This window comes from Rutidosis leptorrhynchoides, chromosome 6 (assembly GCF_046630445.1).
Source record: "Rutidosis leptorrhynchoides isolate AG116_Rl617_1_P2 chromosome 6, CSIRO_AGI_Rlap_v1, whole genome shotgun sequence".
Lineage (NCBI taxonomy): Eukaryota > Viridiplantae > Streptophyta > Magnoliopsida > Asterales > Asteraceae > Rutidosis > Rutidosis leptorrhynchoides.
Genome location: NC_092338.1, coordinates 425,992,975 through 426,020,040, shown reverse-complemented (window position 1 = coordinate 426,020,040; position 27,066 = coordinate 425,992,975). Strand labels below are relative to the sequence as shown.

The 27,066-nt window shown below is 33.3% G+C and overlaps 1 long non-coding RNA gene across 1 annotated transcript; it reads left to right on the top strand.

Moving 5' to 3' along the window:
• Nucleotides 1–11,761: 11,761 nt before the first annotated feature.
• LOC139855540 (uncharacterized) lies at nt 11,762–12,301 on the top strand. Its single transcript, XR_011761483.1, has 3 exons — nt 11,762–11,858; nt 11,972–12,011; nt 12,234–12,301. It is a non-coding gene; the product is annotated as an uncharacterized lncRNA (long non-coding RNA).
• Nucleotides 12,302–27,066: the final 14,765 nt, after the last annotated feature.

The window sequence follows — 27,066 nt, the reverse complement described above, 5'->3', positions numbered from 1 at the left end:
CTTACAACTAGGCCCGATTGAGGATGTTACAAGAATCATCTTGATCAGTTTGGAAACTAGAATCAGTATAAAACTTAATACTTAACTCTTCTTCCAAACCACCGTAAACCAAGAACATATCATTAGTACTCTGCAAATACTAAAGAATATTCTTAACAACAATCCAATATACTTCACCTGGATTATGTTGACAATGACTCGTCAAACTCAAAACTAACGGAACATCGAGTATAGTACATATCATGCCATACATAATGGATCATATAGCCGAAGCATATGTGATACATTTCATTTGTCTCATCTCATATGCTGTGATAGGACTTTTGAGACTTTCTCAAGGTTATGCCCTTTTGCATTGGCAAAGCTCCATGCTTGGAGTTTTGCATGCTAAATCTATGCAAGATAATGTATGTACTTTGATTCAAACCAATAAGCCAATTGGATCTATTGTATAGATCCTCATTTCAATAATATAAGTAGCTTCATCAAGATTCTTTATGGAAATACATTTTTCAAGCCAAGACTTGACATCTTGCAAGTTGGAATGTTATTTCTAATAAGTAATATGTCATCAACATATAAGATCAAGAAGACTACTTTGCTCCCACTAGCTCTAATGTAAACTCAGGGTTTATCTTGGTTTTGAGAAAAATTAAACACTTTGATTTTCTCATTAAACTTAAAATTGTAGCTCCTGGATGCTTGCTTTAATCCATAAATGGATTTTAGAAGCTTGCATACTTTATTAGGATGCTTAGGATTCATAAACCCTTCTGGCTGAACCATATATACGTCCTCACTTAGGTCGCCATTTAAGAAAGCGGTTTTGACATCCATTAGCCATATTTTATTATCATGAAAAGTAACCATGGCAATAAGTATCCTAATTGTTTTAAGGCTCGCGACTGATGAAAACTTTCATCATAACCTTTTGTCACTAATCGAGCTTTAAAAGTGTTTACATTACCATCCATATCAGTCTTCCTTTGAAGACCAATTTTTACCTCATTGTCTTACAATTGGGTAGAAGATCAATCAAGTCTCATACTTGATTATCCTTCATGGACTGCATATCTGTATTCATAGAATCTAGTCATTTTCAGATTCAGGATCTGATATGGCCTCACGCAGCTAGAGGGTTCATTATAATCCCTTAGTTAAGGTTTATCTGAATTAATCAGATAATTAAACCTCATAAGCCGATGAGTTCTACTAGATCTATAAAGTGCAGGTGTAACACGTTCTGGCTCACCAACAGTGCGCTCAGTTTCAACGTGTGGATTGCTAGTGCTTACTGAAGGTATGTTACTTTAAAGTACTTAAATTTCTTCAAGATCTACTTTACTCCCACTGACTTGTTGTAAGAGAAGATCTCTTTCAGGAATTCAGCAGACCGAGCAGAAAACACGTTGTGTTCAGCTTGGTAGTAAAAGTAGTAACCCATTGTTTCCTTTATGTATCGTATAAAGTAACATTAGATAGTTCTGGGTTCTAATTTATTTGAAGTGTCATGCTTCACGTACGCTTTACAACCCCAGACTTTCAGATAAGACAACTTGGGATTCTTCCCATGCCATAACTCATATGGTGTCTTTTCTACCTTCATAGTTGGAATCACATTGAGTATGCCTGCAGCAGACTCTCATGCATATCCCTAAAAGATGGTAGTAGAGAAATTCGGCTCATCATAAATCAAACTATATCAAGTAAAGTTCAATTCCTCTTACTCAGACACACCATCATGTTGTGGTGTGTAAGGTAGAGTGAACTATGAGACAATCCCACAATTTTTTAGGTGGTCCAAAAACTCTTGACTCATAAACTCACTTACTCCATTGGAGCAAAGTACTTTAATGGTCTTTCCAAGCTGATTATCTACTTCATTTTGTAATACTTTTGAATGTTAAAATAGCTTTATATTTATGTTTCAGAAAGTGAACATAATCATAGCTACTGTACTTATCAGTAAATGTAATGAAGTAAAATTAACTAAATCTATACATTGTTCTTAAAGGGTCTATATACAACAATATGTATTAGTCCTAAAAGATCTTTAGCTCTTTTACCTAAATCGGAGAAAGAAGCATTTGTCATCTTTTCACATAAACATGACTCGCATACATCAAATGACTCAGAGTCAATTGATTCCAAAAGTCCATTAGATTAGAGTTTTGAAATGCATTGTTTGTTTATATGACCAATATGACAATGTCATAGATAGGTCTTATTCAAGTCTTGCTTGAAGACTTTGGCGATGTAGGTATACACAGAATTCTCATTTGAATTTACACTATGCATATCAATTTCAAAAATACCATCACGTGGATAGGTATTAAGATAAATATATTATCCTTAGAAACTGAAATACCTAAGTGTGTAAATGCAAGTTCAATACTAACATCTTTCAAACTATGTTGCTCGCAGTATTGAGAGCATAATGCTATTGTTCCAACAAAACAATAAGACCACTTAGAGAAGTAAGTTCAGAGGTAACAATAGCTTTAACAAAAGCTTGATCCCCCTTGCCGACTTGCAAATCCAATATGTCTTTCTTCAGTCTATTACTTCTTCTCATTCCCTTCATATTGTTACAGGTGTGAAGGCCACAACCAGTTTAACAAAGATCTAGGAATCACTAGAAGAAGTATATAACTATATATGGAATATACCTGATTTGCTAGTCTCACCAGCGTTGCCTTTTCTCAGCTCAGATTGGAAGATAGGACAACTTCCTTCTCCAATTGCCAACCTTTCCACAATGGAAATATTCGGCGTCTATTGTTGGGCTTTCCTTCTTGGAAGGTGGAATATTTTTCCTAGCAAATGATTTGTCATTTTCCTTCCACAAAGTATTCGGCTTATTCTTTTTCACCCTTCAATCCTATTTCTTCCTGATCATCGAACAACATTTGATAATCATTTTGCTGGGCAGTAGCAACTGCCACAACAGGAAGAAAGGATATGGGTTCTAAACTTTATTCAACTTCCAATTATGCTTGAGAACAATTCTCAGGTTGCAGTGCCAGTCTAGGAAGTTTGAACATTGAGTTTACCTTCTCCAACAAAGAAGGAAGTGTGTTTTGGTTTACGTTTTGATTATTTGACATCTACAATATATATAAGATTCAATTTAGTATTTTCAATATTGAGCTTTAATAAATTAACTACCCAAGTTTTTATAATATTTTTTAAAAAACAATTAATTTACGAGTACAACTCTTAGATCTTTATGGGACCTAGAGATATATGTAGTCCAACAAACCACTATTATCTAATGGCATGTTTGTCCCATCATTGCCTCGAACTTAGGTCTCACCGTGAATACGATTAAGTCGTCCAATTTGGAAACAGTGGAAATTCACGCTAGTATCACTAGATCGAAAAATCCACCTCGTGGCTATAATTCAGCCTAGTCTCACTAGATCAGAAAAATAACGAGGAGTGTTTGCAAGCTCATTGGATGGCATGACTTAAATTTGACGGGTATTTTGGAAAAAGTATGTGTCAACGAATAATGCATGCACACAAGATTCGCTACACTATTAGTTAAAAAACATTTTAACCAATTGTATATGTCGATTATGTTTGTGATCTAATTTGTTATTTAATTTATAGGATATAAAAATAACAAATACACAAACGTGTATCGTTTTAAAACAGTTTTAAAAGATGTCATCCATATATATTATTTGACTTTCAAAATCATTTAACATTAAACTCGTTAGAGTTTAACTTATTTTAAAATCATCAATTTTAATCTTTGAAACTCGTTTAGAATTTTATTTAATGTTTCCATAAAAAAACATATGTAATTTAAGTCTCAAAATTATTTAACTTTAAACTCGTTAGAGTTTAACTTTTTAAAATCAACAATTTTAATATTTTAAACTCGTTACCGGTTTTATTTAATGTTTCCTTTCAAAAATATTTAGCATATATTATAATCAACAATTATATATAAATGCAAAAATAAAACACAACCATGCATAACACACATATAGCCTAGCCCAAAAATCTTATGCTTGATCCCATGAGCCGACATGGGATCAAGAGGTCAAACTAAGGGTAATATCGTAGCTCCCACTTAATTCAAGAATCAAGTGAAAACTTGATAAACGTCATCGTTGTCAAATTGACCTATTCGCCATCTTCTAAGTCAAACTCCACATTGCATCTTTATCTTTAATCTTCATCTTATTACATTTATTTAAAATTGAAAAATACAACTAATCTAATACTTTTACAATTTAGAGTAAACTTAAATACAATACTATGAAAATGAAAAATAAATATAATACAACTTTGGCTTCAAAATGGCCTTTCTTATAAATCAATATGACTTAATATTGCCGTAATCAACAATCACAACAATCATACATAGGTCGGGGCATTATGGGCTATGTGTGCAATCATAATTTTAATAAATACATTATTAAAACCTACATATGGCTTGTCCATAGTTACAATGCATGTGTACAACCATGGAATGAAATAAACAACAATTATTCAAGCCATAATAAATAAATTCAAAATTTATAACAGTGATTTTTTTCAGATCTTATTCGTGCGTCATGAGGTAATCAACAAAGTTGACTTTCAAAACCATAAAGGTTTTGACTCTTACCAATTCACCACAAAGCTAAATCTAAAGAAAATCACGCGACAATTAGGATGGTGTAAAAGCGGTTCGGATACCACTGATGGAAAACCGTGTGTACTTTTAACAATTCAGGTTAACGCAACGGATAGTTAAAATAATAATCTTTTATTATTTCATAAAATATTTACAAGATTAAATATTCATATATTTAATGAAACATGCACACGATTAAACTTATCCCAACGAGATCCAGTTACACCATAATAATTGTCATGAATATTAAATCATAAGATGAGTTAATGATATACCTTTCTTGAAGAAACTGATGAACGGAGAGAAAACTTACGATCAAATGGTATGACCGTCTCTTTGGATAGTCCACTACACTTTCAAGCAACGTCAACGGATGCTAGTCCGAACTCAAGTAACAAATTAATCAACCCTTGATTAATTGTGAAACAATTAAAAATATTAAATCTCACTGGTTCCTGGTTCTCGTAAAATCGAAGGCTGATAAGCACCCACACAAATCTTGATTAAGATTTAATTTAAGAAATCAAGAATCACCATATTGCTAAGGGTGTGTTCGTATCAGCATATTTGTATATTTTTGGTTACCTCTTCTTTTTATAATAAAGCACTACTCATGCCTTGTTAAATATAATGAGTATCATAATATAAAGAGACAAGAATCAATTATTAAGAGATAAGGGTGTGATATGACTCGGTACATGCGTAAAGGATGTGTTCCAAAATCAACCATTTCCTTTTTCAAAGTCATCACAAAAAAACAAAAGCAAAAAGCCTCATAATAATATTGATCCGTGATACAAAGATTCTTGATATCTTTTCTTTATATTACACGGAGTATTAAAATATTAATTAATAAACTTTTAGTTAATTAATAAACTAATTTGTTTCGTTACTCGAATAATATATATACATCATATATATATATTTTTCATTTGACGTCTAGGTGTATATATGTGTGACCCCGAAGGCTCAAATGAATTTAGTCATATAGTTATATGTTGTACCTTGCACATTAATCCTTCAGTTATGTATTCCTTTTTGAACGCACTCCAGAGTTGTTGCAACTTGATGCTAGGAAAGAATTATGAAGCTGATTGTACCTAACGTTGTTGTGCATATTGTAACCTATAACATATTTTAGATGTGTATGACGTTCACCAACCAGAGGCGTCGTTTGAGGTGAATGTTGTACGATTAGAAGACTCGGGTAAGTCTAAATTGTTATTTGTTTGACCGTGTGTTTGTGGTTGTTCGTAAGTAATCGTAGAGCTAAGATGACGTTTTTTTATTTTTTCATCTTATAATTGATTCTATTCTTTATGCTCTTTTGCTTACGGTTTCGGTTTCATTTGTTAATGGCGTATGTAAGTTATTGGTAAAATGGTTGTACATAAGGCTATGATGCTTCTAAATTGGTTGCTCTATTTATGTGTGGGTTTGTATTATGAGATGTCAATGTTTCGCAGTTGCTACGAACCCGAACAACATCGACATCACAAGGCCTATTATGAGTACCTAATGCTTTCGATTTCGTAGCTACTCCTTTTCAACTAAAAAAATAATGAGTTGGACCAATTGAAAGTTGTACATCATGACCTGTATAACAGTAATCAAAATAAGGAAGGGTTATAAAACAAATGACAATGTTACTAAAGGTTTGAACAACATACCAGTTTTTGCCGACCTGTTTAGCTAAGCTCTTTTAGCAACACATTCTAAAAAAATTCAATACATCACGCTTTATTAAATACTGTTATAAAATTGAGAGTTTAGGCATTACAACAACTTAGCATTTCATATAAGATTGTAGATGCTATTGTCCTAACCAATTAATGTGATTAAGAGACTGATGTGCTATATTTGTACATGTTTGATTCATGAGCACACAAATAAGAGAAGAATCAATCAGTTTTGTGATAAAAAAATTAAAATAGCTAATCGACTTTATGTCTTTAAAAGCGTCAGACAACAAATGAATCAGATCAATTACTGAGAAAATAAATACACGTACATATACAAATATCAGAGAAAATACCGGTACCCTAATTTTGAAAGAACAAGTTTTACCCGTATGGACACCTGAAATAGAGAGGCGAACGATAACCCAACTCAGGAACATGAAGGATGATAGATGAACATGGCACGGCGTTGCTGTTGTGGTTTGGTGGAGATAGGTAACGATAGGACAGAGGACGATTCAGTTGCCTTGTTGGTGATGGAATGTTTATGATAGAAATGGTAGAGAGAAAAGATGACTTTTGGAATTTTGTGAGATGTTTTAATTGTAAAGGAGAGCTGTCATGTTTAGGGAAGGATGTAATAAGAAGAAGAACATGTAAGAGGAAAGATGATGAAGTTATATCGGCTAAGATGGATTGGGGTAAAGGAAAATCGAAAGAAACGGGTCACCCGACCCGGGATGTTGTCTTACCAATAAACAAAGAACACCTGTCAACTGTTGAAGGTGCAAATGGCAAGAAATTCTTTATGTATGGTAGTATAGTCCAACGTACCAAATAAGGATAGATAATCCAAAACTTCCACGGGCTACCAAAGAACCTGCTACAGAAGAAAATAAAAATCCGAACCAAATGGTTGACCCGACCCTTTCTTGCGTTGAAGATACTTTGGTAGAATGAAAAGCAGACACGTGTCACTCAATGGGATATATATATATATATATTGAACATGAGAGTTAAGGGGATATGAACCAAAATTTAGTGTGCCACTCTAAAATACCAAAACTAAACGTAAAAAGCGACTGGAAAGTTAGAGTTCCAGTGATTCCAACTAAAGTTTGGCGATGTCATATCTGACCATTTTGTTCTTTGATATTCACTGTTTTGTTTTCTGTTTATATTTAGTTCTTGTCTTGTGTTTGTTGCCTATCATTACCCGAAAACATGCCCATCACTGAATTTTTTTTCTTGAAACTGTTCTACAATCGGAATTTTGATTATGCTATTCGATTTTTAGCCTGAAAATTGCATGTGAAATCAACATGTTCTTTCTGATCATATTTAACATCGCCAAACTTTGGTCTATATCTCACAGGAACCCTAACTTTTCAGTCGTTTTTATGTTCTAGTTTTGGTGTTTTAGATCCGTACACTATCTTTGTTCATGTCCCACTATCTATCACGTTCAATATATTTACATCTTGAACCTGAAATCTTGAATACAGATCTTGATCTGAATTCCGACCTTAAATATGATCTTGAATCCAGACTCATTTTATTGATTTCCGATCCAGATTTTATTTTCGATTCCTTTTACTAAGTTGATTTGCTTTCCACATCTGTTGATATTAGTTCAAGATCCCTGATTTTTATGTCTCGATCCAGACCAATTCCTAACATGAATTATGATCAAGTCCTTGTCTCACCTCTCAAGTTATTTATCACGGCCTTGTAGCCGACCTTGTTTGATCTAGTTTCAAGTGCCAAGTAATATGTGTTATGAACAATAAGAATGAAAAAAAAAAAACTAGGGAAAATTTTCTAAATGATATTTATGGCTTGACTGAAAACGTTCGAAGCTTACAAAACTCTTAAACAAATAAGGAACAAACTAATTCTATTTAAATGAAATAAACTAATTACAAAAGATAATCTTGCACATCTTAATTATTTCTCCACGTTTACCAAGTCAGGAGCAACTACCTGTCCATTACTCGGACAATTTGTGACCCAACTCAAAATTGTTTCAACAATCAACCCCTCAATTTGAACTTTATACCTTCAAAATCCTTCAACCCTAAAGATATCTCATATATGCTAATTTAATCCGTGGCAATGTCATAGTTAGGATGCCTGCCCTCTGTTCCTCTCCACTAACATGTTCCACACTTGTGATCTCGAACGAGCACTTCATTAAAGTCTTGGTACTATGACCTCAACTACGAAATACAGCTAAGCACCAAATCGTGAGCATTTGCTCATTAGAGTTATTGGTCAATATCCCTATAATCGAGCTACCCACTTTAAACCAATCGGGTCGCTAACATGTAAATAAACTCATTTAAACTCTTTAAATCTACCCGTCTCTACGCAACAAGGAGATGACCTCAAGTAACCATGTGTACGTTTAACCTCTGTATTAACTTATCCACTAAACGGTAAAATACCAGTATAATTAATTATTATTATAATAATCTCTTTATATTATAATAACAAAATCAATTATAGATCATCTAAAATTTCAAACACTAATCCTAGCCTTCCATTATCATTAACATCTATAATCTACACCATCCAAATTTTCTAATCAACATTATGACCTCATAATCACCTTTAGTAGTTATTCAATGACTAAAATACCCTTTGACATTAAAAAAAGGGGATCAATATGGTAAATTAGGGTTCTGCACAATTGAATTCATTCACGATCAAACAAGAAAAACAGCCTGATTTTCTCTCAAAAAATACACGACAGATCTTCAAAATCAATATTACATCTTCATATGCAAAATTTATTCACAAATTGATAGAAGAAATGGATTCTGAAGGAAAATTAGGGGTCTCTTCCATCAATCTCTTTCACTGCTTCACTCAACGGAAAAAAACACTATTATGCTCTCCACCGTCGTCGCTAGGGTTACAACAATTGGAAATTCGTACAGTTTGAGATCGAGAAATAGTGGTGCGGATAAGAAGGCGTCTGGTAGTCGTTTAACATAGTCAACTGGACGAATACGAACATTTGTTGATCTGAAACAACCTAGTAATGAATCAGGAAGATGATTCAAATGAACCTAATGTGTATTACACTGGTGGTGAAAAAAGGTACAATAATTATTACTATAATATAAGGTTTATTTATTTTATCAATTTTTGTTTATTATAATCTATTAGTAATAAAGTTGATTCATTGATTTGTTTATCATAGTTAACAGATCATAGTTTGATGATGATTTTGATGATTATATTTCTAAACTATCAAGATTAATGCTTGGCGTTCTATGTAGTTTTTAGATACTCTGAGATTAATTTGAATTGCTTCTAAGTGCAGTTATGTTCAATTGTTCAAAGATTATTGAGTAGGATTGAAGAAAAGAATATTCCTTTATTAGCACGTAAAATGTAATATTCCACGTATGAAATGATAGTAGATAATTCTTCAAATAGACGACACTGCTCCATAATATGCATATATTCTTTGTAAACTCTTGATCACTATCAATCAGGTTTATGATTTTGTATAGGCTTACAAAATATACTCTCTGGATAGATCATCTGATATCAGAGGTTACAATATCTAGCTATAGGACATTAATCATGATTTGATTCATGATCAATACAATTCGCTAATGTAAATGTCATATACATTAAGCAGCAAAAGTGCACATGACATCCATTTATTTATTTTATAAGATTGTAAAAGCAATCTGACATTTTGTGTTTGATGGCAGTGAAATGCTTGTGCAGGATCCGAAAAAGGTGAATTATGTGGAAGCTCTGTTTAACCATGATAGACAAGCAGGTACAGAAGAAGGAAATCATGATCATTATCATCAAATGTCATTTTCAAGCTCGAGAAGCTTTGCTGGAAGAGGAAGACTACTGTCTGGAGAGACAACAAGAGCTGCTGCTCCCATACAACCTGAATCTGAGGTTAACAACAACACACATACCATCACTTTTTGGACCAATGGATTCACAATCAATGATGGTCCTTTGAGGTGGCTGGATGATCCTCAAAATGCATGATTTTTGGAGGTAGTACAGCTTTTTAACACGAGTTTGATCAACATACAATAACACTAAAAAATAAATCAAATAGGTTTCATTGATGCCTAAAACCTTTGTCTGCTGGCCTGCTCTATATTGATGCAAATTTGATTATTTCAGTTTCTCTTATTATCTTGAAGAATAAAGAACTCTCTTTTATAAAATCAAATTCAACATAAAAGGAAGAGTTGTTATAATTTGTGTAGTTTTGCCTAACTTTATAAAATTTATTATGTCTTCATTAATTTGAAATGAAAAACAGATCTTTGAACTTATGAACATCCGAAGTGGCGAAATGGGCGGGTTGTCCTTATTTAGTGATTCTTTTTTCGTACTTTTTTTGGTTATGAAATGTTAATGCAATATGGATTCCCATTTGGTTTTGAATTATGGAGATAACAAAGGGATAATACATCATTGAGAGTTGAGCACTAACAACATAAGTGCAGTATACAAATAAGTCTCGGGTGGCATTTGCACTACCGGACTTTTAGGGTCTTCATTTTCTTGATGTGGGTCAAATTTATAGTTCTAAATATTATTGTGATACCAATCAACATGATGTAAATATACGTCTGATGCTCATAGATACATTTTGTACACTTAGTCTTATGCTTATAAAACTTATTCGTTCCATTTACTTATAAATTAGTATTTTGATTAAATCTATTAATTTTATTATTGAGTATTGTTTTTTTCTTCTTCTCGAGATTTCTTATTATTTAATTAGTTTTAAAGAAATTCATTTTTTTATTAAAGGTATTATTTTAATTATTCGCTTAACTTACATTTTGCTAATTTTACATGTGTTAGCTTTACATTTATTTATTTTTCCCTTTCTTATCTTGATACAGATTTGATCGTTCAATGGTGTGGTTACCAGAATTATCAGTGATACAAATATAGATTGTATGTATAATTTGTTACTATTATAGATAACAACCGGAGATAATGATAAGGGTGTGAAGCTTTATGATCCGGGGTATCTCAGTGCGGTACATGTTCGATCGTCATTTTTCTACATTGATGGCGATGAAGGGATTTTGAGGTACAGAGGGTACCAATTGAAGAGTTGGTTGAAAGTAGTTCGTTCTTAGATGTAGTCTACCTTTTATGTGAGTCATACACATTTAGTTTTTTTATTAGTGCTCAAAGTTTGTGCTTATACGGTTATATGTCGTCTGTCTAAAAGAAGTAGAAAATGAGAAATTGTTGTTTGTTTTATGTACTAACAGTAGGTCAGTTCCTAAAAACGTTACAAGTACTAATGATTTACATTGTCTGCTGCAGTGTACGGAAACTTGCCGTCTCAGAGCCAATTAGCAGGGAGTTCACTATAGCACAACATCAGCCGATTCACAGGGTATCTTGGTAAGACGGTTTTACTTTCACATTTTATGTATAGTTCACTCGATTGTATAATGTTGTTACAGGGTTAAGATCTGTACAAATCTAAGCCATTACGTGACAAGCAAATAGTTCGCATACTTGAGAAGGTTTGATTATTCACTACTTCATCCGTATGACCGTATCCTTTTTCCTTATATTATTAATTTATAATAAGTTTTTTTAAATTTCATCGGCTTATGTGTTATTGCTAAATGGCCAGGCACCTACTATTGCAATGGCATCATATTTTCGGATGGCAGGTAGGCCTCCCATTCTTCTATATAGCAACCTTTCTTACTCGGAGAACTTCTTATACATGCTAGATTCATTGTATGTTCCTTATGATGCTTGAAAATTACAAGTCAACATGTCTGCTAATACTATATCATACTTTGTTTACACTTAGAGTTGAAAAATATGCAACATCTTAGTTGTTCCTCTTTAGACCACTCTTATGTATGATTGTCTTTCTATTCTTTCAGTAAAAATTCGCGGGAAATGAGAGATAAAAAAAGGGAAGGTTTTGCTGAGACATGCAAGTTTTCAACTGTAAGTTTGTTCCTGTTAAAGGTATTAGTTTAGATGTATTAAATTTGTTGTGTATTTTTTGTTTTACTTACTTTATTACTGATAATTCTACAATGATTATTTGGTTACACAATGTAGGCTGTTGAGTACGCAGTCTTTAGATAATAGTATTGTGTTAGGTGTTAATACGGTTTCGTCTTTGTTAACGGGTCATGAATACGTTGTTACTACTATAAATGGGATCAAATAAAACAATTTCAATTGTAACTGGTCATCTTTCATTCGCTTTTGTACTTGAAGTTTGTTATGTAGTGGTAGCATTTTCGCCCACTTCATCTAAAATTAGATTAAATGGCCGGGTCAATAAGACCAAAAGTTTAAAAAACACTCCTCAAACAAGTTTAAAGTTTCCATAATGTATTATTCACGCATATAAATACCTCTGACAGATGTCTCCATTTGAGTATTTTGTTGCTTTAGGAAATTTACTTAAAAACTTTCTTCTCTGATGTCTCCATTTGAGTATTTTGTTGTTTTGCAGTGAATGAACTTAAACATAAATTTTCAGGTTATACCCAATCTTCAGGTTATACCCATGTTTTATTATTCGGGCTCAATCTATCAAATATTTGGTGCTGGAGCTATATAACATTACACCTCGGGTCGGACTATTTCGTCACTCTATCCTTAAAGTGTGTGAACAGCTGCTATACTTTATAGTATCCTCTATCAAAGGTCCTGAAGTACATCCTAATTTCTTTGTACATGTTTAAATCTATACGTATTTCGGTAAAGTTTGTAAATAATTGGTACAATTTAGAATGATGTATTGAAGTTGATGTTTTTTTAATATGAGAATTATATTGTTGATTGCAGATTTGTGGAACTATTGTGACAACTTTCATTGCATGCTAAAGACGAGCATTACTGAGATGGAGTCTGGGTTCGGTGCTTGCATAGAACGGCGTACTGAGTGCATTACTGACTTTTGAGAGGTTGTTCGGCCATTTTTGTTGTGCACAGCCTTTCAAAAACATTATATATTTTGTGTTATGAAGATTAACGTTGCTAAACCATGACGGGTTCTGACCGATTAAACTCTGATTAGCGATTTTAACAACTTTGACTAATATGATGTAGAAGATTGCATGTGTGTGACCATATATGTATGCTTATGTTAAGGGTATTTACGTGTGGATTATTTTGATTCCAAACTAATTACATGAAGCTTCTTTATGCATATTTTTAACAATCCATGCTACTTTAGACTCATGGAGTGGTAACTATATGGTGTCAGATTGTAACAATTGTTAAAACTTGATAATTATTGTTTTTGTAGGGTTTCTTTCAGAAGATTAGTTCTCCCAAATCTTAGAAATCGCAACCAGTCCGATCCATCCATTTTGACACCTGAGACTTTTTTGTCATTTAATAAATCTAACTCTTCTATTTTCTTGAAGGTTTTTACATTGCAGATGTGGAGTTTAGGAATACTGGATTACAAAGCGCTGAAAGTTTAGCGAAAGATTTAGGGAAATATGAGATCACGATAGTTTCAAGGTGTGCTCCATTTTCTCATTTAAGCTTTAACATTATTTTGTATTATAGTATTGGATTTTTGTTGGTTCATCTTGTACGTTATGTAGAAACTTTAGCCTGTGAAAAATTGATTGTCTACGTATGAATGTTCGTTACTGGAATGGGTATAACTGCTTTCGCGTATGGAAAAACTGGGCTGTTTACGGGTTTGTGTGAAAAGTTGTGTTGTTTACAGGATTACAGGTTTGTTTGTATTACAAACTTAACGTTTAATTGTAAAAACTTTATCTCTAAAATAATTTATTAATTGCTGGAAAGGATAGATCTGTTTTCAATTATATTAAGAAATTGAAGGGTTTAGCCAAACAGATTGTGAATCCACCCACACATAGAAGTCCTAGCAAAGGTGATGTCAAAGCTAAGGGATACGAAATAGTTATTAATTTTAGCAGGAAATACTACTAAATACGATACAATTTTACACAAGATATTTATTTATTTAGAGAATGGATATACTTAAACCTTGCTACAACACTTATAGGCAGTGTACCTAATCGTACAGTAGTGTAGTTTTTAGTAAGTCCGGTTCGTTCCACAGGGAAATCTTTAAACAAAGCTTAACGCTATATTAGTTTACTTTTATAAAAATACAAATATATATATAAGTAATATTATTATTATAAAGGGGGGTTTTTACCGTTTAATGACCGGTTTGTCGATTTTAAAACTTTAGTCGCAGTTAAAACCTAATGTAAAATATTAAATAAATAAAAGACTTAATTTAAAGCATAAAATAAATAATGATAATGAAATTGCAATAAAAGTGCGATAAAATAAAATTGCGATAATTAAAAAGTACGATAATTAAAAGTGCGATTAAATAACAATAAATAAAAGTGCGATAATTAGAAGTGCAATTAAATATAAAATAAAGGAAATTAAATATGAAATAAAAGAATTATGCTTATTTAAACTTCCGTAATCATGATGTTTGACGTGTTGATTTTAGTTTTATGCCCATGAGTTAATTGTCCTTTGTCCTGGATTATTTAATATGTCCGTCTGGTTTTTGTCCATAACAGTCCATCAGTCATAAATATAAAATGCGAGTGCCCTCGTCAAATTATCCTTATACCCGAAGTTAAATATTCCAACTAATTGGGGATTTAAACTGTAACAAGATTTTAATACTTTGTTTAATAATTACACCAGGATGTCGACTGAGTGTAACCCAAGGTTTTAATATTTTGTTATCAATTATACCAAGTGTCCTTTGTACATAATTTCACCCCTGTTTTAATTATTCTAGTGGCTATTAATCCATTCCCGTGTCCGGTTAAATGAACGATTATTCGTACATATAAATACCCCGCCCATCGTGTCCGATCGAGTGTATATGGTAATTTATAGGGACGCCCAATTGTAAATCTTTATATTAACATTAACAAACTATCATTTAGTTAAACAAATATAAAGCCCATTAATAGCTCATAGTCTAATTTCCACAAGTGTCGTTCTTTTGTCCAAACCCCAATTATGGTACAAAGTCCAATTACCCAATTTTAGTAATTAGCCCAACATCATGATTACTTCGTTTTAAATAAGCATAATAATAACTTAGCTACGAGACATTAATGTAAAAAGGTTGAACATAACTTACAATGATTAAAAATAGCGTAGCGTTACACGGACAGAATTTCGACTTACACCCTTACAACATTCGCTAACATACCCTTATTATTAGAATTATAATTAGAATTAAAATTAAAATATAAATTATAAATATATATTTTACGTATATATGAGAGAAGAAGAAAAAGATGGATGAAAATGATCAGAATTCGGTTGGCTTTATAGGCAGTTTTTCATTTTGGGGCTCCGCGACTCGCGGCCTTTTTGGCCTTCAAACTCCGCGAGTCGCGGAGTTTGTTTTTACAGCTCACCCTTTTGGAGTTTTTCTCTGCCGACGGTTTTTATTTATAAATATAATATATATATATAATTAATATAATTAATTATATATTATATTATATTTATATACATAGTTAACTTGTAATTTTTAGTCCGTTGCGTCGAGCGTTGAGAGTTGACTCTAGTCCCGGTTCCGGATTTTCGAACGTCCTTGCGTACAATTTTATATTTTGTACTTTGCGTTTTGAATCTTGTACTCTTGTAATTTCGAGACGTTTCTTATCAATAATTGGAACCTCTTTGATTGTCTTTTGTTCTTTTGAGCTTTTTGGTCGTTTGCGTCTTCAATTCGTCGAATCTATCTTTTGTCTTCACCTTTTATTATTTAAACGAATATCACTTGTAAATAGAACAATTGCAACTAAAAGCTTGTCTTTCTTGAGGAATAATGCTATGAAATATATGTTCGTTTTTAGCATTATCAAATATTCCCACACTTGAGCGTTGCTTGTCCTCAAGCAATATCGTCTTGAAATACTAGAATCACTTCTTTATTCTTCACACTTTGTACATCAGTGATTTCTATACGGTGGTATGAACAATGGTAGTAACGTATGGTTTACAGTCCCATATGACTATAAAAATTTAGATCCATTAAGGAAATTGGATCTTTATGAAAACATTTGATCTTTTGAAAATCTAGTTTTTACCCTAGATAAGTTTTCCGGAATAACCCTTTACCGGTGTTTGCAAAATATTTTTGTGGGTTCGGTGGGTTTCAGAATTGAAAATTTTAGCTCAAAACTTGCTGTTTTGTGTCACCCACTTGCTAACCTTGTATTTGAAAAGCAACACGTCCAGTTTACTTGTCCCGTATATTACCTTTCGATAAACTACCGTCCGGTTGTAAAGGAAAGCGTTGAACAAGCAACTGTTAAGGCAATGTCCCCTGACATGCTTTTAATTATGGTCTATAACGTGTCGGACGCAATTACTATCCTTGGTAGGAGCAATAGTAAAGCTCACCCTTATAATTTTTCGGTATGGCACAAGGTCCTGTCTTTGACCACTATGCAACCACCGTTCTTACGGTTGACACCCGATTTAGTTCAGGTGACCTAATGAATTCCAGGTGAATTCCTAGGTTTTTACGTTCAATGGTAATGAACGCATTGAAAATAGGGTTTTCAGAAAACAAATCGGTTTGTAATTTTGATCAAAATATTTTCTCGTTCAAGCTCGAGTTTAGATATCATTGAATTCCATGAGTTTGTAATTCTCAATCTTTAAAGTCAATCTCAAGGATTGAGTAATATCAGTCTTAAAAGCTGTTTTTTAATCTTTAAAAGGAGATTATCCTTTCTGGGGGTCTGATTCATTAGTCTTATCCAGCTAATTTGCATGGTGCCCCCCCATTGTACGAGATAAATCCTTCTCATGGTTAGGATAAATCTGACCACTTGGCGACCCTGTTTAATGCTGAGGTCCGTGGATTTCCTGCTGATTTTAGTGATGACTTTTCTAGATTTTTCGTCAACCTACAGCTGGTCTGGACGACAACTTCATGACCTAAATCAAGAAGCGCGTTTCTTTTTCGGAAGACTTTACTTCCTTTTAATGATGGAATTGATTCATCGTGTAGATCCATCTCTTCTTTTCTTTCATTGGGTAAAACAGTTTAGTTTAGTCCAAAGCAGAAGTATTTTCAGTTATTTGTTACAGATATATGTGACATATGTTTAAGATAACTTGGTAAATTTTCCCGCACTTGGCTTTTATTTTCCTTTTTATCGTCCTATATTCCATTTTAAATGAATTTTAACATTTTGGTTTGTTTCTCAATTTATGTCCTTTTTGAGGTAACAATAATTTCGGTGTTAAAACCTAGTTTTATCGTTCATAAATAAGTATAAACATGATTTTTAGTTCATTTAATTGAAAATTTTGAAAAATTTTACTAGAATTGGGTAGTCAGTATATAAGACCAGGGCTGTTCTTTATTATCAGAGAGCACTAGATTCTAATACAACTACTGCTTTACTAGTATTTTTAATGGTAACCAAGTGTATAAAGTAAAAAATTTTAAAATCCGAAAGAATTTAACCCCTCCCCACACTTAAGATCTTGCAATGCCCTCATTTGCAAGAAATCAGTAACAATTTAAATTATTGAGGGTGATTAGTGTGAAAATGATTAAATTTTTACCAAAGTTTCCAAATATATTGGCGTTTGTTTGCTGAATGATAAATGGTGCACATCATTTGTTCATTCCGTCTTGTTGTTATTTCACATATATTTTGCATCTTGTCGTCAAAATTAGTTGCTTTTGCTGAACTTAATGTCAGTCTTTGAAAATGCGTTGTTTTACCCTGTTGTGTACATAAGATAAACTGCAAACATATATACATATTTTGGAAGTTTGGTATATTACCCCACATTCAAAAATTATTAAAATCTAAGAATAAAAGTTAGATAATTATAAAAATGATTACAATATTAACAAAAGCATTAAACGTATCTATAATTACAAATTACAAAAAAAAAAAAAAAAAAAAAAAATAAGTATACTAGGGATGATACTGGTACCAATAGGGGTTCCAGGCATAACCATAGGTGCTATAGAATGCTTCGGCAGGGTCATACGTAGGATACGGTGGCTGCATCTCTATAGACCAGGGAGGGAAGATGGGTTTCGGTGTAGGAATATAGTTTCTACCTATATGTTGGCAATGAGCTATGATTTGGTTCTGATGAACTTGCCAATCTTCAAATGCTCTCTGTCTAGCATTTTCGTATTCCTGAGAAGCTATAAACCTTTGCATTTCTTGCATCTCATTCCCCCCTCCTACATTACCTTGCTGTTGGTTTCTCTCCACCTGTGGATGTCTACCATGGTATCGTACTGCGGCGTTATTTCGCCTCTTCAAAACTTTCGCACCATGGTATACATTTAAACCTATAGTATCACGGGGTTCTGGTTCTTCTACTAATAATCCCCCCCGACTTATATCCACACCGAGATATTCACCAATCAAAGTAATAAAAATACCACCTCCTATTATGCTATGCGGTCGCATCCCCCGAACCATAGCTGATAAATAATAACCCACACAATACGGTATACTTACAGTGCTTTGTGGGTCTCGAATACACATATGGTAAAACAAATCCTGTTCATTTAATTTTTCCTTGTTCTTACCCCTTTGTGTAATCGAATTAGATAAAAACCTATGTATCACTCTTAATTCGGCTCTATCTATATCCAAATAAGAGTAATTTCCCCCTTTGAAACGGTGATGGCTTGTCATTTGACTCCACACACCGTGTGTATCAAAATTTTCATCTATCTTTCTACCGTTTAGTATCAATCCTCTACAATCGGCAGACGCTAACTCCTCAGGCGTATATATACGTAAAGCCTGAGCCATGTCCAGTAAAGACATGTGGCGCATTGAACCGCCTAACAAAAATCTAATAAAAGAACGATCGGTTAAACTAGCTACCCGATCATTCAACTCTATACTACATAACAATTCTTCGCACCATACTTTATATACAGGTCTACGCATGGTGAATAAACGTACCCAGTCATTAAAAGAAGAATTACCATACCTCTGTACAAGTAATTCCCTAATTGGCCCGGCCAATTCTACAGCTTCTAAGGGTCCCCATTCTATGACCCTCGGTACCTCAACAACCTTAGAATGAAGAGTATGCAAACCCCTTTGATATTTTGGATAATCTATCCAAAGTCTGTCAAATCTCAGGTTCGGGTGCAACTCTTCCAAGTGCATATCAGAAAAGGTCATGACTGGATGAGGTATATCCTGCTTGTAGTAGTTATCCACCTCCTGTTGTTCCAAATTCTCAGCAGGAGCATTGCGGGCTTGGGATGAAGATTCACCCCTTTCATTCTGCAAAACACATCAAACACAATTTTTGTGCATCCAAATATGCATTAGTGTCAGCAAAATCATCAATCAAAATAATTACAATGACATTATCAATTTATATCAAACTTAAGCTCATTTTCACATTTTTATCAAATCTACACTTTTTCAAATAAGCATATACGAAAATGTTCGCCAAGTTCATAAGCATTCAACTCAAATAACATGTCAAAATAATCATTACTAGCAATTAAACAAGTCTCAAATGGCATTATCTTTCAAAAATCAAGTTCATGAATTTTAGACTTGAAAAAGTCCACTTTAATTCTCAAAATCATGTTTAGGCTCAAAGTTTGGATCATTTAACTACCTAAACATGTTACACTACTTAATTTAGCAACAATTCATGACAAAAATCGGCCATAACCTGTTTATATCAAAAAGCCCCAAATTTGCTCAAGAACACAAACCCTAGATTATTCAAAATTTGAAGTTTAAGGCTTCTAATCATGTTAAACAGCATCAATCTAGGTTATACAAGCATAATACATAAACAATTTAAGCATAATTACACTAAAAAGCATCAAAATCAAATTGGGGAAAAAATTGCTCAAGAACACCAAATTTCGGATTAAATGGTGTTTAGGTGTAGAAATTTACCATTTTTCTTGAGTAATTCTTAGATAGCATCCTTCTCAACATGATGTTAGTAAAAAATTTGGTGATTAACCGTTAAAAATTGGGATTTTTGGGGTGTTTTTGGGTGTATTTTCGGAGTGTTTTTCGCAGTATTTTTGAGTTGTGGTGTGTGAAACTGAGCTGTTGCAGCTCTTTATTTTTTTTTCTGTAATCCGACTCCTCCGCGACTCGCGGCGAATTGCACTTCAAACTCCGCGACTCGCGGAGTTTTTTTTTTTTTTTTTTTTTTTTTTTTTTTTTTTATAATCATTAACTTTTGAAACAATTAAGTACTTAATTTTAAAATTTTGTTTCCCTTGTTATTTAGGACGAGGTCGTTTCGGATCGATGTCCTAGTCCGTTCCTCGACAAAATTTTAAAATTTGTCTTTTTGTAGTGATTGTTTTAAAAGCTAAGATTTTTGGGGGTTTTTTTTTAATGTTTTTGGCATACTTTAATTCAATAAGATTAAAAATAATGATAATAAAAGTTCTCGTCCCTCCCTCGGGTAAAGCAATTTCGGTTCAAAGACCTAGTCTTCAACTTACGATGAATTTTAAAAATCATATTTTTAACTTAATGAGATAAAGTAAATTTTTGTTTTTAAATTCACACAACTTAAATATGAAATTCAAAATTAATATTAAAAATTCACACCAAACTTAAAATTTGAAATGCATAAAATTAAAAATTCATATTTTAAAAATTAAAAGTTCACACCAATCTTAATTTAAAAATTCATATTATAAATTCATACCAAACTTATATTAATTTTTCAAATATTTACAATTTTAAATATATTGTTTTTACAAAGTTTACAATATTAATTTAAGATTTAAATATTAATTTTAAAAACATGGTAAAAATAAAATTTAAAATCTTTTTGGCTTTTTATCCCACTTTAATCAATCAAATATTATCAAAAATATGCGCCCCTCTTTTCGGTAAAGTAATTTCGGTTCCAAGACCTAATTTAACTCATGACGAATTTTTGAAATATTTTGGGTTGATTAATTAAAGATATTTATACCTTAAGAATAAACGTTAAATTTCGCAGTGATGTAATAAATTTTTGAATGATATCAATAATTTCGGTCGCCAAACCTAATTTTATTCAATACCAATTTAATACTTTTTAGCGAACAAATTAGCGTTTATTATCAAAAGGTTAAAAATAAAAATAAAAATAAAAACTGTACAGACATACCTGTGAAATAGATTTCTTAGTTATATGATCTATCCCATTCATAAGATAGTCGGTTTAATTGGTTTTCCATGGCTACATAGGCGTAACCTCGAGCATTCAGTGTCTTTTCTTCTAAACATATGAGCGGTCCGTCTCTGCATAAAGTAACAAATTCGGTATTTGAATAGGTTTGATTATTTGAACATTTACCTCCATGTGACCATTTTCCGCATTTGTGACATCTTTCTAGGTGTCGTGCTCTTCTTTTCGCTGCGGATTTTGATTTTCCTTTACCAAATTGTAACTTATTATCTTCGCATCTAGATTCTTTTCTAACTCCGTCCATTCTTTCTCTGATTACTGATACTAATTCACTCGGTAGTATGTCATTATTACGTTTAGTGATCAAAGCGTGTAGCATTAGACCATGGTTTAGTTCACAGGCAGTCTTCATTTTGTAAAAACCTAAAAAAAATAAAAATTCAGAATGGGGGGAGAAGACTAGTTCTTTAGGGTCTGCTAGAGAAAGACCATTCAGGTTCCATTTTCGAGAACTACACGAAAACAGACAATCTAACTCTAACAGAAATACATATTATCCTTTAAAGACTTGATTCTCCCCACACTTAGTTAGCTGTGGTGTCGAAATTGTGATTAACTTCGTTGTCGACTTCCATCGGACCATGTATGTAATGTTTAACTCTGTGACCATTAACTTTAAATTCAATCCCATTTGAATTTATCAATTCTATCGTTCCGTATGGGAAAACTCTTTTGACTATGAATGGTCCAGACCATCTTGATTTCAATTTTCCAGGAAATAGCTTGAATCGTGAATTGAAAAGAAGAACTCTGTCTCCTTCTTTAAATTCTTTTGAACTTCTGATTCTTTTATCATGCCATTTCTTCGTTCTTTCTTTATAGATTAACGAATTTTCGTATGCTTCATGTCTTAATTCTTCTAATTCGTTTAGTTGACTTAATCGTAGACGTCCGGCTTCATGTAAATCAAGATTACATGTCTTCAAAGCCCAAAATGCTTTGTGTTCAATTTCTACTGGAAGATGACATGCTTTTCCATAAACAAGTCTAAAAGGTGTGGTTCCAATTGGAGTTTTGTAGGCTGTTCTAAAAGCCCAGAGTGCATCCTCCAATTTAATGGACTATTCCTTCGGATTTGATCCTACGGTTTTCTCTAGAATACGTTTTAAAGCTCGGTTGGTATTTTCAACTTGTCCACTTGTTTGTGGATGATATGCGGTGGAGATTTTATGAGTTACTCCATATCTTTTAAGAACTTTCTCAAGTTGATTATTACAGAAATGAGTACCCCGATCACTTATTAAAGCATTCGGTGTTCCAAACCTTGCAAAAAGACGTTTTAAAAAGTTGACTACAACTCGTGCATCGTTAGTTGGGAGAGCTTGTGCTTCCGCCTATTTAGATACATAATCAATGGCTACGAGTATATATATAGATTATTATGAGATTTTGGAAATGGACCCATAAAGTCAATACCCCAAATGTCAAATACTTCACATACTTGGATGACATTTTTGTGGCATTTCATCACGTTGATTTATTTTTCCGGCCCTTTGACATGCATCACAGGATTTGCAAAGAAGGTGTGCGTCTTTGTAAATTGTTGGCCAATAGAATCCAGCATCATAAACTTTTCTTGCTGTTAGTTGAGGCCCATAATGCCCTCCTGTTGGTCCTGTGTGACAATGGTTTAATATTTTACTAGCTTCATCTCCAAATACACATCGGCGTATTATTCCATCGGGACAACTTTTAAACAGATGTGGATCTTCCCAAAAATAGTGTTTTATATCACTGAAGAATTTCTTTCATCTTTGGTACGATAATCCTTTTTCAAGGAATCCACAAACTAAGTAGTTTGCATAGTCTGCAAACCATGGTATTTCTTTATAATCTATCTTCAATAGATATTCATCAGGAAAGTTGTCTTGTATGGCCGATTCATTTAGAACTTCTAACTCAGGATTTTCAAGACGAGAAAGATGATCAGCGGCGAGATTTTCTGCTCCTCTTTTATCTCGGATTTCAATATCAAACTCTTGTAAGAGTAAGATCCAACGGATTAATCTTGGTTTAGCATCTTGTTTTGAAAATAGGTATCTAAGAGCAGAATGGTCGGTATAGACCACCGTTTTTGCTAGAACGAGATATGATTGAAATTTGTCAAAAGCAAAGACAATAGCAAGGAGTTCTTTTTCAGTAGTTGTATAGTTCGTTTGTGCTCCTTGTAACGTCTTACTAGCATAATATATAGGTTGAAATCGTTTTTCAATCCTTTGTCCTAAAACGGCTCCCATTGCAAAATCACTTGCATCGCACATTAGTTCAAATGGTAGATTCCAATTTGGTGTTATCATGATCGGCGCATTAGTGAGTTTCTCTTTAAGAATATTAAAAGATTTGATACACTCATCTGAAAAGATGAATGGCGCATCCTTTTCTAGGAGTTTATTCATAGGAGTGGCAATTTTAGAAAAATCTTTTATGAAACGTCGGTAAAAACCGGCATGCCCTAGAAAACTCCTAACTCCTCTAACATTGGTGGGATGTGGAAGTTTAGCAATTACATCTACTTTAGCTCTATCCACTTCAATTCCTTCTTTTGAAATTTTATGTCCAAGAACGATGCCTTCTTTAACCATGAAATGGCATTTCTCCCAATTAAGTACTAGATTTGATTGTTCGCATCTAATTAGCATTCGTTCCAGATTAATTAGACATGATTTAAATGTATCACCGAAGACTAAAAAGTCATCCATGAATACTTCCATGCATTCTTCTATCATGTCGTGAAAAATCGCCATCATACACCTTTGAAAGGTTGCAGGGGCGTTGCAAAGTCCAAATGGCATGCGTTTGTAAGCAAAAGTACCATAAGAGCACGTGAATGTGGTTTTCTCTTGATCTTCGGGTGCTATTGGAATTTGAAAATATCCGGAAAATCCATCTAGAAAACAATAGTAACTATTTCCGGCTAATCTTTCCAACATTTGATCTATGAAAGGTAAGGGAAAGTGATCTTTTCTGGTGGCGTCATTTAATTTTCTATAATCAATACATACACGCCATCCTGTTACAGTCCTAGTAGGAATAAGCTCATTTTTTTCATTTGTAATGACAGTCATGCCACCCTTCTTAGGTACACATTGAACTGGGCTTACCCATGGACTATCAGAAATTGGATATATCAAACCTGCATCTAGCAGTTTAATAATCTCCTTCTTAACTACATCTTGCATATTAGGATTTAGTCTTCGTTGGCGTTGCACATATGTTTTATGACCTTCTTCCATAAGGATTTTATGTGTGCAATACGAAGGACTTATTCCTTTAATATCATGAATCTTCCATGCAATGGCTGGTTTATGAGCTTTCAACACAGAAATGAGTTGTGATTTCTCATTTTCAGTAAGAGAAGACGATATTATTACAGGTAATTCAAATTCACCATGTAAATAAGCGTATTCCAAATGGTTTGGAAGTGGCTTTAACTCTAATTTCGGAGGTTCTTCTATCGATGATTTGTATCGATATCTGTCTTCTTCTTTTAGCATTTGAATTTCTTCTGTTGTTGGTTCATATCCATTAGCTATAAGTGTAGCTAACATTTCAGCTTCATCAATTGGTTCATTACCTTCTCCTAAAGAACATTCTCCTGTTCCTTGTAATTCTGGAAATTCTTCTAATAATTCTGCATGTGCATCTATAGTTTGAATATAATAACATGTATCATCTGCAGATTGTGGTTGTTGCATTGCTCTATCAACTGAAAAGGTAACACTCTCATCCTCTATACTTAGGGTCAGTTTCTTACCGAACACGTCTATCATTGCTTTAGCTGTGTTTAAGAATGGTCTTCCTAATATGAGAGGAACTTGAGAATCTTCTTCCATGTCCAGAACAACAAAATCTACTGGAAATACTAAAGTACCAACTTTAACTAGCATGTTCTCCATTATCCCTCTAGGATATTTTATTGATCTATCGGCTAGTTGTATGCTTATTCTGGTTGGTTTTAATTCTCCAAGGTCTAGTTTAGCGTATAGTGAATACGGCATTAAATTTATACTAGCACCTAAGTCTGCCAATGCTTCTATTGAACTAAGACTACCCAGAAAACATGGAATTGTGAAACTTCCTGGATCAGATAGTTTTTCTGGTATCTTATTCAACAGCACTGCTGAACAATTAGCATTCATAGTAACAGCCGAGAGTTCTTCCATTTTCTTTCTATTTGAGATTAGATCTTTCAAGAATTTAGCATATCTAGGCATTCCTGAAATCACATCAATGAAAGGAAGATTTACATTTATCTGTTTAAACATATCCAAGAATTTGGATTGCTCGGCTTCAAGTTTCTCTTTCTTCATTTTACTCGGGTAAGGAAGTGGTGGTTGGTATGGTTTAACATAAGGTTTAGCCTTAACTGTGTTATCTTCATTAACCTTTTCAACTACCGGTTCTTTTTCCTTATCTTGATCAGGTTGTGGTTCTTGTGGAGTAGGAATAGCTTTATCAGAAGTTACAGGTATTTCAGGTGGTTTAAGTGTTGTGCCACTTCTTGTGGTAATGGCTTTAGCTGTTTCACTCCGGGGGTTAGCATTTGTATCACTAGGTAGACTTCCCGGTTTTCTTTCACCTATTAACCTTGCTAGGTTACTCAATTCTTGTTCCAGATTTTGAATAGAAGCTTGTTGATTTCTAAATGCTTGAGCATTTTGTTCATTGGTTTGTTTTTGAGATGTGAAAAACTGCGTTTGAGTTTCAACTAGCGTCGTCATCATATCTTCTAAATTCGGCTTTTTATCATCGGTTTGTTGTGCTGGTTTGTTTTGAAAATTAGGTCTTTGCTGGTTGTAAGTATTATTGGATATTTGTTGATTGCTAGGACCTTGTTGGTTGTTGTATGGAATATTTCGGTTATAATTCTGGTTTTGATTGTAAATCGGTCTTGGCGGTTGATAATTATTCTGATAATTATTTCCAGGCCTTTGGTTTATGTATGAAATATTCTCTATTTGTTCCATTGTTAATTCAATACTGAGACAATCTTTTGTCAAATGTGGTCCTCCACACTGCTCACAACTAATTCGTATTGAGTGAATATCTTTAGTCATCTTTTCCATTCGTCTCTCCACAGCATCTATCTTTGCGGAAATGGAATCTAAGTCATGGCTAGAATCGGCTCTAGCTGCTTTAGATGATCTAATGATATCTTTTTCTTGGTGCCACTCATGTGAGTGGGAAGCAGTGTTATCAATAATTTTGTAAGCATCAGTTTCGGTTTTCTTCATAATAGAACCACCAGCTGCTATATCTATGTCTTTCCTTATAGTGATGTCGCATCCTTGGTAGAATATTTGTACTATTTGACAGGTGTCTAAACCATGTTGCGGACATCCTCTTAACAACTTTCCATATCTAGTCCACGCCTCATATAGAGTTTCATTTGGCTTCTGTGTGAACGTAACAATTTCTGCTTGAAGTCTTACGGCTTTAGATGCAGGAAAGAATTGTTTAAGAAATTTGTCAACTAAAACG